The sequence below is a fragment of the Rissa tridactyla genome, chromosome 15, assembly GCF_028500815.1.
Source record: "Rissa tridactyla isolate bRisTri1 chromosome 15, bRisTri1.patW.cur.20221130, whole genome shotgun sequence".
Classification (NCBI taxonomy): domain Eukaryota; kingdom Metazoa; phylum Chordata; class Aves; order Charadriiformes; family Laridae; genus Rissa; species Rissa tridactyla.
In genome coordinates this window covers 5,122,153-5,139,314 of record NC_071480.1, presented here as the reverse complement: position 1 = coordinate 5,139,314, position 17,162 = coordinate 5,122,153, and the positions used below count along the sequence as shown (strand labels likewise).

The window sequence follows — 17,162 nt, the reverse complement described above, 5'->3', positions numbered from 1 at the left end:
CAAACCCACCTATTCCTTTCCCTGCCTGGCAGCGGCATGTCTGGATCTGCAGCCACTGCCTTCACCCTTTGAGCCGCCCTGGGAATTTGGGGCTGGTATTTGTGATTATAGTCCAGTACTCCATGGAGAGCTGTGGGGATGCAAAGGGTAACGAGAACTCGGGGTTGCACGGGAGCAGCTCCTGAGCATCCTGGCTCCTGCGAAAACCGCAGCCAAAGAGGCACCACCGTCCTGGTGCGCCAGCCAAGACATGCTTGCTGGCAAGGAGCAGGGTTTCACATCAGTCAGATCCGTGTTTTGCAGCAGCGCTGCAAACTCCCAGAGGTTGTCTGTTTTGGGGGCTCATTATTATTCCATGCTTGGTGCATTTGTCTTCGTTTGATCTAGCTTAAAAGATCAGCAAGACTCGGTGGCAAAGCGCTCGGAGACGAAGAGGGGGGTGCGGGTTTTTGATGCCGCGCTGTCATCCCCCCTTGCGCCATCCCATTCTTGGTGCCCGGCTGGGACGTGAGCGCAGGCCGCGGGTGCCCACCTGCGCCCACCCAGCCCAAAGCAGCACAAGTGGCCCCAGCGGTGCTCGCTTGGCGCACGGGGACTGCCGCCTGCCCTCGCAGCTGGAGGTCATGTCTGGTGCTGGTGAGCTTTGAATTTCTCTATAGAACATGAAGGCAGTGGGAACTGAAGAGCTGCTGAATCAGTAGATTATTTGAGAGAGGGATTTCCTCCTCTTTTCTTGTCTTTTCTTTCTGTCCTTCAGTAGCTGCGGTGGAATAAAAAGTTTAAGAAAAGGGAGGAAGGGCCTGGAGACAACAGGTTAGAAAACAAATACTGGAAGAATGAGAAATGGACTTATTTGTAGAACAGAGTTACTTGATTTGAGATCCGACTTCTTATTTTTTTCCTTGATTTTTTTTTTTAAGAAAATGGAAAAAAAAAAATCATTTTCTCAAAATAACCCCTTTTTTTTTTTTTCTTTAAAAACTTTAGACAGACTTTTGGTGTTGCCTCTGCTCAGGATAGAGTTCGCAATTTAATAACCTTGTTGAGTTACAAATCCTGAGACTTCGCGACTCCTGCGCTAGTCCATCTGCCAAGCAGAGAGCATTTCTTGACCTTTTAAAGAAAGCCAGAGATAATGAACCATTTGGACTGTAGGATGCCCTAGCTGCTTGGAATAAAATCAGCGTGGCTGTGAATTTTGGAGAGGAACAAACGTGTAGCTCCGAGCCAGCAGTGCGGGCTGAGAGTTCACAGTGATCTCCGGCTGCAGTAACAGCCATAAACTCCTTTAAAACAGTTAATAAATCAGAGGACATGGGCAGAGGCAGATCTGGGCTTCACAAGGGCTTTAGTAAGTGTCTTGAAGGGTCCAGAGAGGGAGGATTTGACGGGCTGCCATTGAGTTTGAGCTTGTAGCTAGCAATTTTCTCCTTCAAAAATCTCATGGGCTCTTGAGAAATGCAAATACTGCCGAGGGTGGTGCTTGGGGGGGGGGAGCTGGGTGTCAGACGCCGCTGTCCCCGTTATTGACGGCGTTGGAAATGTGCAGTGTGCGCCGCACGTTTTGCACTGCGGCTGCTGGAGGTCCAACGGTGAAAGATGTTGCTTTCATCCGTATTTTCTGTGGCGAGTTTTAGTTCTTCTCTGAAAATGGAAACTTCAAATACCGCAGCTTCACTGGTGGTGTCCCAGGTCAGGTGTCCCATCTGAGGCCGGAAATGTCCCCTGGGGAGCACCACTGACCCCTGCTAGCCAAAGGGCCCTTGTGCATCCCAGACAACATGGTTGGGGAGTGGAGACCGAGCACCCAAACCATCCTTCCCGTGGCCCATCACAGCAGCACTTCAGACAGGCATCTCCTGACCTAACCCCGAAACCGCGGGGTCCAGCTCCCGTGGACTTGGCGCTGAGCAGCAGCCAGGGCTTTGCCGGTCTCCGGGGGCTCCTGCGGAGAATGGGAGGACCGTGGTTCTCTGGTCCTTTCTGGAGGCCAGCAGATGTCCATGGATGATCTTTCCTCCATTTGTTTGTGGGTGATCCCTTCTGCATTTGGCTCGTCAGGTCTCTCCCGCTGCCTGGGGGATTGCACCAGGGCTGTGATTTTCCGGCCTCCTGCGCGTGGTCGCTCATGCCAGTGCTCTCTGCTTAGCCCGAGTGGTTCTGCTCTTTCCAGCTGATGGCAGTTGCCGCATAACTTTTCCTTACTTCCATGGTATTTCCATCTTTGCAGCAAGTCTAGCGCAGGAGCACCAAGCTCCTGCCCCCGGCTCTTCTCTTGCTCTGCCTGCTGTGGCTGGGTGATGTTCCCAGGTCCAAGGTGCGGACCCGATTCGGCACATGTGGGCATGAACAGGGACGTAGGGACACACACACGCACACGTGCACAAGTGTGCAAACCTGGCACAGGCCGGGGCTGGCAGGCTGGCACGGACTTTGCTTCCACAACCTCCTTTCCATCGCGTCCAACTCGCTCTGCAGTTCCAGCAGAAAGGATGTAGAAGGCTTTTTGGGTGGAGCAGGAGAAGGGACGGCTAACGCGCTCCAGCCCTCGCCTCGCTGGTGCCATGGAGAAATGCATGATTAATTTGTTTAAAACGTCACTGAAGATACGTGTGTTCTTCCTATGCTGCGAAACCAGAGCCAGAGCCTTGGTCTGTAGTTCTTTTAGGGAAAGATGACATAGTTGGTCTTGATTAAACCGTTAGTTTAATGTTGATTAAACCATGGTTAAATTATTCATGTGTCTAGCTATTCACGTGATACGTAAGGAATTTATTGTAATGGCGTGGGTTGCCATGCCCAGTATTAAAAGCTTGTTGTGCTCACTGGCAACTAGCATGGTGAAAATAAACGAATAGGATGCTAAGGAAAGGCCTTTTTACATTAACGCTGTAGTATAGATGTAGCTGTCGTTTAAACTGAAATAGCATTAGGTTTATGGTGATTTTTAGCCACAGATCTCATGTCATAGCCTGCTTTCCTGCCAAGGAAACATGGGCAGGCTTGCTCGCCTCTAATGGGGGTTCCCAAAGTGTTGCAGAATGTGGCCACCGCTGTGGTTGTGGCGAAGAGCCAGGTAGGACGGTCGCTTAGTGCCATAATAAGCAATCATTTAGCTAAGGGAAACCTCCAAAGTCAACGCTCATAAGAAAAATCCCAGGACTCTTTTGGTGTCTGGCAGAGCAGATGAAACACCAGGCTTGAAGGGATTTCTCTGAGATGTCTTCCACTTTCCATACAGCGTTTGCTTTTTTCCTTCAACGCTAAAAATCTTAGCACGTGTATAATGCACCCTGCACTACTGGAGGCCTGTTTGTACTGGTCGGTGAAGGGTCTTCTTGTTGCCGTGTCTCCAGGAATAAAACACGGACATGAGAAATGGGTGTACATGAGTCTGCCCTGATGCCCAGGCTGGTTTCAGACCCAGGGTCGAGGGTGGTTGGGTCAGAGCAACATCCTCAGTGCTGGCGACCTGCGGAGGAGCACGTTGATGGAGCACTTTGCATTCCCCTGCAGCTCCCTCCTTTGCCATGCAAAAGCTGAGGGCGGGGAAGGAAGGAACAAACATCCTGCTGGGAATGGCCTCGGCCATGGCCTGCTCTGTGGCTGCATGCAAAGCTGCCGCGGGGCCGGGGAGGTGGGTGCTGGTGCTGGCTCCCACCCACGTTACCTTCCTGGGCTGCACTGGGGTGGTGCTGCCGGCGGAGGGGAGGCAATGAGTCCTGAGGGGTTGGGGCATGTCATGGAGGTCCTCTCACCCCAGCATGGCTCTGCCTCCACGCCTTCCCGGGTCCCCACTTTCTAACACTCCTTTTCAGGGCACCAAGGCAGGTTGGACACTCTTATGTTGTCTTTATTATCAATCTATAGACCGATAGATCCTGCTGGACGGGTAAAGATCTGCATCTCGAGATGCATATGGGCCATGGCTTGATTTCACCCAGCCTGGGTGGACTTGTTGGGTAGCAGAAGGTGTTTCCTAAAGTCTGTGCTACTAAAAGAGTTTGGAGTGTCTGGTGGGGCCCCAGGGAGTGAAAGACGTCTTCCCATGCCCAGTGCTCATCTGGCAACCTCCTCGAGGTCATTTTTTAGGCCAGAATTTCTTGGGAGGCAGAATCAGGACTCAGAGCCATGGCTTTGCTCCAGCTGAGGGTCCCTGTAGCCCCTTCAAGACTCGGGGGAGTCTCATCCCCAGGAGCTGGGAGGAGGATTGGGTCGGCTGGGGAACCTGCCCCTCTTATGGTTCCCCACCTGCCAGCCCCAAAGCCTCAGCTTTAACTACCGTCCCACCAGTCTTGTTTTCCCACACCCTCATCCCAGGCGAGAGGCTGAACACCGGTCGGGGGCTCTCCCATCGCCTTTCTTCAAATAGCTTTTCTCCCCCTCTTCCAGGGCTGAGTTTCCTTGCTTGAATCCCACTGGGATACAGCTCCTGACCCCAGATCTCGTAGCCAAGTGCAGACAGCAAGAGCCGTGATCCCCCGGGGCTGATAGTGGGGTTTATAAAGCCCTGCATCTTCCTTCGGCCATCGCTGGCGGGTGGGAGGACGTGAAGGCAGCTCCCGTGCGGATGCCTGTAATAGGAATGGTGCCTGGGGAGGCATTTGGTCCTCATTAGCAGAAGCTCGGTAGCTGTTTTGTCATTTTTCTTGTTTGTCATAAAAAATAAATACAGTTTAATAGATGATCTTACAGAGCAGGTTTTGGCAACAGAATAGACCGTGTCCCATTATAAACTTGATGTGTATAATTTAAAGCAAGATGGAATATAAAACCATTTCCAGCTCAGATGAGAGAGAGGGAGACACAGATTTAGGTCTTGATTGTGCTGAAATGAAAAACAGCACATTCTCGGATAGTGTATTAAATCAGGCATTCTGTTTTATGGACTCCAAACTATAAACAGACTTTTTTCAGAATAATTAATCACGTCGTTTATTTTTTGGTTCGAAAAGTTTGGGGAGGGGATTTCTTTTGTATCTTTGTGTATTTTTAGAGACACCGTGTGCAAAAGAGCAGCCCTCAACACCATAGAAGATGATTTGGAGACCAGGGAGGACTTTAAGGGGACGTTCCTGTCAAAATCCTCTCCGTTATCAGAGATTTAAGGAATGCCCCTGAGGAGCTTTTGGGAATGCCACGCCAGGTGGGGAACGTTGGGCTGTGGAGCTGAGGGCGGTGGGAAGGTGAGTGGAAGAGGCAGGGATGCAGCTGGTGGTGTGCTGACCATCTCGGCTTTCCCAGACCAGTGTTAGGAGCGGGTTATTGGGGACTGGGGGGCTGCTGGGGGGTGTCTGTTAGCAGAGGATGCTCCTTGCTGGCCTTCAGCGCGCTTCCCTTCCATCCAATTTGGAAAAACCTGCCCGTCGTCTTGATCAAACTGAGCCGTTAATTTGTCCTGGGCTTAGAAACGGGACAGGTCTCTGCCATCAGCATTGTCTCCATCATCCCGCAGCGCTACGAGCGGAGGACGCGATCCCCCACTGCTGTAAATCATCACAGCTCTACTGGAGCTGGAAGAGGGGGCGCGGATTTCTGCCAAGGCAGGAGAGAGATCCAAAGCGCGTTTCCTCCGTCCTCCCGTTGGTAAAGCGACACGGCTCCTCTAGTTTCGGAGCGACGGGGTTGGCTTCCCTCGGTCTGCTCTGGCTGTTCAATCCTGGTTTCAGCAGAGCCAGTGTAAATCCAAAACAGCTCTAGGGAAGTCAGTCATGTTCCTGGAGACTCCAGGCTTAGAGGAGATAGGAAACTATTCACAGCTCGTATGGAGCTGTCGACATTATATATAAAAAGCTGGCTGAATGCAGCAACAACGTGCTACAGGCAGGGCGCTAATCTCTGTTGTTATTAAGTTTCCTGACATTTCCCATTATCAGAGCTTCTTTACAGTTGTTTACAGGACTGCAAAACTTTAATCTTTTAGGTTGAAATGCATCACCCGTGTACCATCCGTGACACAGGTAGTGCCACCGAGTGAAATTTTGCTTTTTCTCGATTTTCTTATGAGCCGGGAAAGCTGCACAACCCCCAGCTGTGTTAAAAATAGCAATTGATAAAGCTGCAAAGTCTCGCACCCCGGAGGAATTTGAGCCAGCGTTCCTCCCGCCTGAGCAACCCTCACTTGTGCCACGCTGCCCATGCGGGCACGGGGTTTACTACGTGATTTCCTGCTGCTTTCCCTACGGGACGGGTCAGGAGGAGCTGGGCCGGGGTGAAGGCAGGTCTAGGAGGTGCAGTGGCAGAGGCAGGACCCCATTTCCCAGGGCCAGAAGCATCTTGTCTTAACCGTGTGGGTTCATCTACTCATTCCTGGCAATAAATAACCCACCAAGTCCTATAGGAAACCTACCCTGTTTCTGTAGCAAGAGGCTATACGCTAACGTGCGCGTACAAGAAGGTAAACCAATCTTTTTTTGAGCTGGAAAGCGGCATGTTTTACTGGAAAACCAAACCAGTTTGCTTTGGCTGTGCTGCCGCCCGTCCTCATGGCAGCTGTACGCCTGCTGCCATTCCCAGGTTGGGGTACTTAATGCTGGAGGTGTTGTGGCAATACGTTGGAGCTGAAACGTATCGGCTTCGTGCCAAAATAATTCACTTCGGTTTGTTTGGCTTTTTTTTTTTCTTTTTTTTTTTTTTTTTTCCCCAATGAAAAATCAAAATTTCCTCTGCAAGATGAGACGTGATTTCAGTGGGGTGGGGGAGGATTGAGTGGTGGTGGTGTGGGAAGAGGAAATAGCTTTCTTTAAAAAAAAAAAAAAACAAAAAAAAACTCCACCAAAAAAAACCCAACTAAAAATGACTTTTCCTTTGCAAAATAAATTTTATGACACATTTTTCTACCAGCACTAATTTTGAACAGTATTAGCAGTTTGGTGCCAGCCCGATGAGTGCTGGAGCAGCTCACATTCCTGTAAGGAAAGAGGTATAAATCCTAGCACCAAATCGGAGGCTGGCAATGGGCCTTTCTCGCTGGGACCCAGTGGACCAAGGCACCCCCCATGCGGAGGCAGGAGAGGAGACCATCTCAGTGGGATCAGCGCACAAAGCCGTGGTCTTCTCGCAGCTGTATTAGAAACACAAATCCTGGCAATGAACCGTTCAAGCATAGAAATGCATTTTGGCTGTCGGATAGCTGGTAAAATAGTTGTGTGAATAGACAGCGGAGTTAGTGGTGGGATTAGATAACAATCTGATTTGGGGAGAAGTTGTTCCTAAAGGGTCTGGTTTGGGCTTCCACACGATGTTGTGTTGCATCTGCTTAGGACTGGCCCCGTCCGATCATCAAAGATGCACGTGGAGTTGCAGGACAGTGATTTATGGGGAAGGGCGACCTTGCATTTTGGATGCAAGGCTTGAATTCAGTTCCTGGCTCTACACTACAGTTTATCTAGCCCGCGTGTTGTCCTCCTTGTGCCACCAACAAGGCAAGGAGCCACCATGGTGTCCAGGGGTGGGACCTCCCTGGATCCACTTGTGTTTTATTGATAATCCCAAATAGAGCTGCGGGCTCGGGATGCCGTTGCAGCTGACGGATGGGGTCAGGCTGCACGTGTGTGCTCTGAGCCGCTCTGAGCTCTGGCTGTTTGTCACCCCCCAACCCAACAAGGAAAAAAATGCAGTTTTCAGGACATGAAGAGCAGAAAAGGTTTCACTGCTCGCTGGTTTGCTTGAAGCAAACGGATCAATAGCACTTGATACATAAGTAAATAAAACCAAGCCAGACGCCAGTGTGCTGGATCTCCAGGGATATATTTTGTGGCTGAAAGGTGGCTTTTCTCTTTGGAAATGGCACTAACTGTTTTCCCTGTTCAGTGGGTGTTAAGGGAAAGAAATGGGAACTTTTGTCTTCTGTTCTTCTTTGTGGTTTGGTTTGGCTTTTGTTGAATGACACCGGGGCGCCCCTGTTGCAAGGTTGATGCAGTTTCAAGGTAGTCGCTTGTCCAAGAGCAGGTTTGACCCCGAGGAGTGATGGGGGGTAGAGGATTTACTGTTGGCCTCACAGAAAGAACAGCTGGTGGTTCACTGCATTCCCAAATGAAATTTGTGGGGAGAAAGGAGGTACTGAGCAGGTGTCTTCTGTGGAAAGCATCTTGAGATTTTCCAGTTCGCTATTTTTTGGTAGAGTTTTTCCATTTCTTGAGGCTTTTCACGGAGTTTGGGGGCACTGACTGGCTTCTCTCCACCACTATGGGACTATTTTTCTTTATCAAAACTCCTAATTTTCCTTTGGGCTGCTCCTTCTCAGAGTGCTCCCTGGAGCATGGCCTTCTTCTCAAACTGTGCAATGGCTTCCTGATGCAAAACGATGTCCTCTAGCTTTACTAGCGAGAAGGACCTACATGTTCCTTGTGCAGCTAGCCCCGTGGAGCCATTAGAGGATGGTTTACAACCAGGAGCGATGTCTCTAATGGTGACAAACATGGCTGTCTTTCGGTGGATCTGCGGATCTTCCCAAGTGTGATGGAGCCTCCAACCTCCATCTCCCTGGCTAGCAGGGCTGTGGCAGCTCAGACACGTCCCTGGGTGCTGGCTCCATGTCCTCCCCACCGTGCCGGCTAAGGGAGGTCAGCAGGGAGCTGAGTGCTCCATGATGACGGAGACATCGCGTTTATTTTCCCTTCTCACTGGCGAGCTGTGCATCGCCCCAGGAGCAACCAGCTGGTGGGACCCGAGTGGTTGTGCTAAAGCAATGACAATTTCTGGCGTAGGAGCTCTGAGGAGCCCCTCTGTTATGTGCTCTGCCCCCAGGATGAGTAAATAAAAGCCTCCTCATTTATTTATGATGCAAATAGCAACTGTGCATTCAGCTCTGGGATTTGTTGATTATTTATTTAGAGCGTCTTGTCTCAGAGGCACTGGCTGTTTGCGTGCAGGAGGTATCTGTCTGGGTTTATTACCCACAAACGGACATTTTGCTTCTTGGGCTGTGGCTGCTAATGTTTTTGAAAGTCTGCTGTGGAAATGGAAATCCTTCCAGGGAGACGCAGATCCCCTGGTCCTTCCTCCTCAGAGTCAGCAGCAGCAGCTCACGGCCCCACCAGCCCTCTCTGAAAATCCCAGCTGCACCGTACCCTGCTCCTGTGGAACACCGAGCTCCTCTGGACATGGAGGTTTCTACTCTGAGAGCACCAAAGGGTGATGGCTAAAATTCAGTTGCTGTAGGTCCTTAGCCTCAAAAAGATAAAGGGAAAATGGTCAGGAGACAGATACAGGCAGGCATGAAAACAGTGAGACAGTACTGGCCTAACTAGTGATGGTTCCTTGGGCCCCCCTTCCTCTCCCCCCACGATGGGAAACAGAGTGTTACTGTGTGCCAGAAGTGTTGGATTTGTCTTGTTCCACAACCAGACACAAAAAGAAGCTTTGTTGGCTTCCCGGAGACCTGGGGGTGAATTGGTGTTCCCCCGTGACAAGGTGTCTTTCAGTACTCCTGGTTCTTCTCAGGTCAGTGGCTGATGAAGTTTTGGCACTTGGCTTTATAAGCTAATGACGCTCATTTGATACATCCTTCTCAGGTGATCCCCTTGGCTTTGACAGCTGATGGAGTGCAAGTGCATCTGGAGAGAGCACCTCGTTAGTGATCCATGGCATGGACCAGATCTCAGCTCCAAAGCTTTGGTGAGTACAATCCCGGATGGCATTTTCCATGAGTGCAAAGACAAGGAGTGAAGGGCTTGGTGCAGCAGATGGACGAGCCCAGAAGGGTTAGATTGTGACAAAGAATTTTTGTTTGTTCCCGCTGGTCGCAGTTGTGGCACCATCATGGGTCTCCAGGAGGAAAGGCACCAGTGACTGGCCCTGGCCCGCTGCCACTATGTTGTTATCCACCAGGTTATCCTTGCTGAAACGTCTGTCTTTAATTATCCCATGCAGGAATCCCTTCTTTGTAAAACGATGCCACAGTCAGAGTTTGAGAGGTGAGAGTTGGTTTCTTGAGATTTCTTTTCAAAAAGCTGTGTTCACCCTTTTATTTGACTGCCTGTCTTGCAGTCTCAGGGCCTGTGGGTAGGAATTCTTTTCCTGGCACCACTGTGGTGTCTTTTTGCCGGGTAAAATCATTTACATCCGTTGAGTCTCAGAACGGTGACGTAGAAATAGAAGAATTAATTCAAACTCCATAGCACAGCTCGCCAACCCACAACAGAGGACGATTAAATCTAGACTTAGATGATCAAACTTAGGCACCTAAATGAGTGACCAAAGGCTCTGGTGCAAGCTCAGATCCTTGTATGTCTTGGATCTCTTCTCTCAGTCTGAGAAAAGGTTGCTGTTAAGCCAGATAGATTTTTTTTTTTTTTTTTCCTTGGCTTCTTCACTCGTGGTGAGATTTCCAGGGCTTTTCAGGATTTCAGCCATTCTCATGGGTCTTCTCTGAATCCTCCTTCAGCTTTTCGGCCTACATCTCAAGGTGTGGAGCTGCCTAGGATCTTACAGGCAAGATCCAATCTAAATTCCAGATACCTTGTGCAGGAAGCCACCCCAGGGGTTAGTGGTGAAACCCACTGATAGCTAGTGAGGAGCACTGTGTCCAGCTTTTGGAGCCCTCACCACAGGAAGGACATGGACCTGTTGGAACGGGACCAGACGAAGCTACAAAGATGCTGCGAGGGCTGGAGCCCCTCTGCTGTGAGGACAGGCTGAGAGAGCTGGGGGGGTTCAGCCTGGAGAAGAGAAGGCTCTGGGGAGACCTTAGAGCCCCTTCCAGTCCCTGAAGGGGGTCTACCGGAGAGATGGGGAAGGGACTCTTTATGAGGGGGTGTAGCAATAGGATGAGGGGTAACAGTTTGAACCTGAAAGGGTGGAGATTTAGATGAGATCTGAGGAAGAAATTCTTTGCTGTGAGGGCGGTGAGCCCCTGGCCCAGGTTGCCCAGAGAAGCTGTGGCTGCCCCATCCCTGGAGGGGTTCAAGGGCAGGTTGGACGGGGCTTGGAGCAACCTGGGCTGGTGGGAGGTGTCCCTGCCCAGGGCAGGGGGTTGGAACTAGATGATCTTTAAGGTCCCTTCCAACCCGAACCGTTCTGTGGTTCTATGAAAGGTCTTTTAGAGCTGACAATGTTGAGAAGAGGGGGGATGTCTGGGAGCCCAAGGGCTTGGAGAAGGCATTTAAGGCTTGAAGCAGTGCGGCACTCCTGCAGCAAACAATCAGTGTGTGTTCTGGAGTGACAAAAGGGGCCGGATACAGATAAACCACAGAGTGGTAGATGTTGTGCCTGCTCTGTGTGTGTGTCCCCAGATGCGTACACATCTGGAGGGATTTGGGGAGGTACTCAAATATTGTATAAACCTATAGACATGCACAAATGGGGCCTTGGTGACTATCAGTGTCTCACCTGAAATGCAATATCAGCTGAACAGAAGGAGAGCTGGGCTGGGCAGGACGTAGCCTACGGCTGTTCTCCGCTGGTGGCTGTGATGCACAGCCAGAAAGCCCTGCCGCAGTACGGCCCCGGCCACCGCCGCTGCGGTGGGTTCTCCAGCCGCTTCGGTCTCTGCGCTTGGACTCAAGCCAGAGTGAATCTCATCGAAGGGCTGGAACAAGGAGGGGGGTAACGAACTGTTTAGAGGGCCGTGAATAGCAGCTTTCATCAGCTGTCATTTCCCATTACAACTGGCTCAACAGGGAAATGCAGCGCAGGGCCCTAGGAGGAAAGGTTCCCCTGCCTTCCGAGTCCCAGCCAGCTCCATCCACGGGCTCCTCGGGCTCTTTGGAGACTGAGCCTTTCAGCCTGAACCTGCTGCAGTGGCTGCTAAAGGGCTGGCTGGACCCACCAGCTGCAGAACACTAGCTCAGCTCTCGCCTGACAGCATGGAGAGGGGTCAGAAGTGACCAGGACCTGGCTATGCCTGATGTGAGTTGATGTGGATGATGCGCAAATGCAAACCCTTGCAGACACGAAGGAGTTCTGCAGCAGCCAACGTGAGCGCAAGGATGCCAAGAACATGAATCTTCAAACAAGACCTTATGTATAGAGAGCCTTCTGCCAAAAGGTAGCAGGGAATTTGATGTAAAACCAGAAATATGCTTCGGTTGCCTTGGAATACAATATCCTCCTGAGCTGGCTTGCATATCGCTTCACAAAGATCAGCTGTCCACCAAACTACCGATACCTCCCAAACTTGGCTGCATTTCAGCGCTTGTGGGATGTAGTATAAAAAGAACGGGCGGATGATTGAGTGTCTCTGTTTCCAATTGACCGTGGTGCAAAGTCCCTAAATCTTAAGCCCGAGGATGGAGCTACGCCCTGTGCGTATGGATGAGCGTAGGAGTCCTTGGTGTCATTTCTGGTTGGAGATGGGTGTGGTGGTGCTGGAAAAGAAGGTGAGCTTGGAAAAGGAGTTTCCAACAGGAAGTTAGCCAAAGAAAACTGATTGATAGGTTTTATGCCGATAAATTGGAACTGGGATTACAAAGGCCGAGAATAATTCTCATGCTCTGAAGCTCATTCCTTTGCTTAACCCTGGGTTCGGGTGGTTGGTACAGGAAAGGATGGTGGCCAAGGGGTGAGCGCGGAAATCCCCAAAACCCATATCTGACAGAATTACTTGCTTTTCTTAACGGAGCCGTGTGTGCGGGCAGCTCTGAGCGTGATGGCTGGTGCTTGGCAGTGCCCAGAGACGCTGTGGGTGTGCGTGGCGGGAGAGGGCTGGCTGGAAGGAGGGGGTGGAAAAGCCGCATTGCTCCAAGGCCAAGCTGGGGATGGAGCAGAGAAGGGGTGTGAGGGACAGCTAATGTTTCTGCAGGAGGAAGCCTTATAGAAACAGCTGCTGCGCTCCAGTTCCTCGGTGTCTCCCCACCTGCAGCTCCCTTGAACCTTCCCTTTCATCCCTTCAGTCTTTATTTCATTTGATTAATAAAAAACTTCTTTCCCTCTCTCAGCAGAGATACTGGAGCACAGCCCACGGGTTGGGAGTGGAGGGAGGGAATAGCTGCAGCTTGGCTTCTCCTCTCTGACCACCAGCCAGCTCCCTATCTCGGGATGGATCCAGCAGGAGCACGGGAGCTCGCATCCAAGAAGCCCCGGTGCTTTGCCAGGGCCACACAGGTAGCAAAGAGCCTGATAGAAAGTCAAATGCAACATCTGGGAGTCTTTTTTTTTTTTTTTTCCCCCTGTTGCCTCCCCTGTATTTCAGAGCCGTAACTCTCTGATGTGCAAGGAGAGCTTGCCAAAGCTGAAAATGCTCCAGTCTCCCACACGAACACCCCTGTGTGTGCACAAACGCACGCCCATGTCTGTCTAGGGAATCTGGATCAGAGGACAACCACTATATTCTGAAGTAATACGTCGCCTGTGAGACCTTGAGGTCCTTTGTAGGAGAACAAGTAGTAGGCTGTTCTCTTTGGCTCTTTTTTCAGCCTCGGTGCTACCACCCCAGGGCACAACGGGCTGGGGACAACCGATTCGGAGATCTTGTCCTCCCTTCTCCTGCTTTCTCCTGCGTCCTCCCCTAGGAGTCTAAAACTGCAGCTGGTAGATAAAGGAAGACGAGTCAAAATGCTCCTGTGAGAAGGCAACAGATCCAGTCAAGGGGGAGTTGGCCTCCCTTGCTGTTCATCAGTGATGTCCCACAGGCTGCCAATTAATTTGCTTTCCCATCTGCGTCCTGGATGGTCTCAGTCTTCACAAGGGGTGGGAATGTGCAGTCCAGCTGTCCCGGGGAGCAGCGGGGCTCTGCTCTGGACACAGTCAGCGTCGCTAAAGGGCTGCACAGTCTTAACAGCTTGTTTGCGGTGTTTTTTTCCTGGTGTGCGTACAAGCTACCGAGGGTCTTGTAGGGATGGAGACAAGCAGAAGCCTTCCTGATAGCCGGTGCTCGGGCAGGGAAGCAGGATGCTGCTGGGAAGCAAATGGGAAAAGAGAGCCCATGGGAGAGGAAGGAAGAGGCCAAGGCAGGCTCGAGATCTGGGGAATGTTTAGGGCAACAGAGTTGGCTTGGTCGTGGTTGAGGATAGATGGGTTGGCTTCCTGAGCCCACAGAGCCCCATTCCCATAACTGGGCATGTTGGGCCGTGTTTACCCCCTACACAGCAGCAAAAAAAGGTTTAGTTCCCACTTGTTCTGTGTTGGAAATCGAGTGCCTTACTAGGAGCCACAAGCTTGGAGAAAGGGTTTAGCTCTTATTTTCTTGTCCAAAGGCTGGTCTGGTGAGAAAAGTGTTGGTTGAACCTCCCTTAGCCTGGCAGGGACGGGGCTGCATCTATCTGGATGCTGCACCGTTGGGTGTTTGCGTTTCTTACCGGTGCTCTTCCTCTTCCTGGCCTTACTTCGCATTATTTATCCCGGCCTTGGTGGCTGTACTTAGGAATGATTACAGAGGTGACTTCAACACGTTTAAAAGTCCAGATCTGCAAATAATTTCATGAATGCGGTCACGAAGTAGAATTTGGTGATTGCAAACTGGTAACATCAAATACCTAATCCAGAAACCATCAGATCTGATGCATTTTAGTGAAGTGAAGCATCCAAAATGCACCCTGTAATGTTTGTTAGTAATTATTTTCTCCTACTTTCTTCCTGAGAGATGTCTTATGCAGCCTGGGAATGGGAGGACTGCCATGTAACTTGACTGGGTAATCACTAATACCAACAAATAGCTTAAATGGCTAATTTCCTAACAACAGAGCTAGCAAATGATGTTCCTGTGAGCCATCCAGCTGAGACAGAGCGGCAGAAGTGAAAAAAAATTATTTCAGGAATTAATTGTGAGCACAGGAGGAGTGCGGTGTCAGTGGGGCAGGAAAGACACAAGAAAAGGAAGAAAAAAAAGAAAAAAACCCTACAGGAAAATATAATTCAAACATCCACAGAAGACATGCAAATGCAGACGTTTGCTCGGTGAGGGGCCTCTGGATTTTTCCTAATGAAGTCTAATGCAAAGAGGAAATTAAAGAACTCTGTTTTCCACTCTGCCCCGTTGCAAAGCGTCTGCGGGGGGAGCGGGGGCCGGTGGCAGGGAGGAAGGCTGCAGTGCCGGCGGGAAGGACTGGGCCGAGGAGGAGAGTTTCTGCTCTCGGGCTGACAAATGGGACACGTCAGGAATTTTCATTTTTGACAGAGCATTCTTGTTTGTTAAGCAAAGTAAACAACTAATTCGACCAAACGGAAACTTTAAGCAGGAGAAGATGAGGCTGGATAAACTTCCTGACCGAGTGTTTTTGTTTTTTCTTTTTGTCAAAGGGTCTTCCAAGATGGTCCAATATCTGAGACGGTTGCTTTTTTGAAATAGAAACATCCGGTTTTCTAGTCAGTAATACTTTTCATTTTGAATTGTAAGCTAAGTTTAGCGTGAATGGGGCTTCTTTGCTGAAGTTTTGGGAGAATTGAAACCAAATGTTTAAAAATTATCTATCCAAAATGCTTGGCTTGACTGAACTCAAGCGACTGTTGTTTTTTTAAACTGTAAACAATATTGAAATTCTGAGTGTTTATCCCCGTATGACTTGAGAATTGTTTACAGTTTTTAGACATTTTTCAGGAACTAAAAACCTGTTCCTCATGTATATTTATGCTGGCAGCTGCTACCTAAAGGACAGCTCAGCTCCTCGAAAAGCATATGACAATATTCTCTTTAGTAAAGCTGGTAAAATACGGGGTGTCAAACCGGGATGAATTCCCCTGGCCAGTTTGGCCGCCTGGGCAGTGGCTGTGGCCGGGCAGGTTCCTGTGTGGCATTTCCCTCCGGAGCACCGGTGCCGAGGGTCCAACGTGCGGCATGAGCCCCGTGAACTCCCCAGCTCCGGGGTGTGTTATGTCGGAGAGGGGTTCAGGTGGTTGAAAAGTGAAGCTCCGACTTCGGATGGACGTTCTCACACTGCCTGGAAAACAAGCCACAGCTCCAGTTTGGCGGAGGTGGGATCCGCAGCTGGGATCTGGCCGTGCCGGGGTGCGGGGGGCTGCGGCTGGAGATCAGCCAGCTCTGCCATTAATAAGTTTTTCTGAGGCAGTGAAAACCCAGATTTGGTCCTGACGGCAGACGCGATGATGTACACGGGCAGTCCATCACGGCACCAGCAGCATCGTCCAGACGCCCCTTACATGAGTGTCTGCTCCGGATGACAGGGCTGGTGCCAGTGGGGTAACTGCTGGCCGGGGAGAGCTCATCTGGCACCTCCCGCTCACCAAAACAGGGGCAATATCCAAATTACATGGGCAGAGCTGGCCGTGTCCTGAGCCCCAGCCCTGCCAGCAGCTCGCATGGGGCAGCCATACAAGTAATTTCTTTATTTAACCTTGAATCTTCCAATTGTGGAATATGGAGGAGTTTGGTCTCAGGCCAATACTGGGTTTCAGTTACAGGGGACCACAGTTTTTTATAATCATGGTGTAGTGATGCCGTTGGTTATATTTTTATAATTCCTATGGCAGGGGGCTAGAGACATGTCTGTGGGGTAGGGTGTGCCCCTGGATTGGTGTCCTTGGACTGTGGCTTCATTTTGGACAACAGACCCTGTCTGAGCTTAGCAGACACGCTCTTTTGGCCGGAAGACCTGATTAAAAAAAACAAGTAGGAAATGGCTCCCGGCCATCCAGCAAATCCCGTGATGCTGCTGAACCGATAACGTGCGTGGAAGATGCTGGACGCTGGCTGCCCTGCTTCCACCAGCCCCGCGCCTCGCCGGAGCCTGCCCCGATTGCAAGGGCAACCACCAACCCTTCTGCGCTCCCCGAAGCCGTGGGTCCTGGGAGGCCGCTGAAGCCGTTTCGCCCCAGCAAAGCCCCACTGCGCTGCAGACCAGGCAGCATGCAGCTGGGGCGGGGTGGGGGGACGGTGCTGAGAGGCAAGTAATGAGATTCCTGACTGCGTTTGCCCCATCGATAACGATGCTTTCGGCCGCTTTCCTCTGTGCTCTTGAACTTGTCCTTCTCGGGAGAAATTTTTTCACTCCGTTGCCATCTCTTCTGTGCCCAGCCATGGGGGGTCTCCAGCAGCGAGCAGGATAGAAAATCTATTGATTCTGTTCCATAAGCCCCGTACAAGGGAAGGTAAGTGCTCCCCAGCCAATACCTCTCAGTCATTTCCTTTAGATGTTGCTCACATGCCCTAAATCACGGCTGCTGGTGAAAGAACAAAAGAAATGAGCTGGAGAAACCATGGCTGAGCACGTCTAATCCTGTCTGCAACATCACCATTGCGCCGGCGTTAATGGAGGAACTCGGAGAGG

The 17,162-nt window shown here is 50.8% G+C and overlaps 1 long non-coding RNA gene across 1 annotated transcript in view; it reads left to right on the top strand.

Moving 5' to 3' along the window:
* Nucleotides 1–9,771, top strand: part of LOC128918006 (uncharacterized) — a 47,961-nt gene extending 38,190 nt beyond the window's left edge. Inside the window, exon 4 of the long non-coding RNA XR_008469429.1 lies at nt 9,516–9,771. This is a non-coding gene — a long non-coding RNA (uncharacterized LOC128918006). The remainder of the gene's footprint in view (nt 1–9,515) is intronic.
* Nucleotides 9,772–17,162: the final 7,391 nt, after the last annotated feature.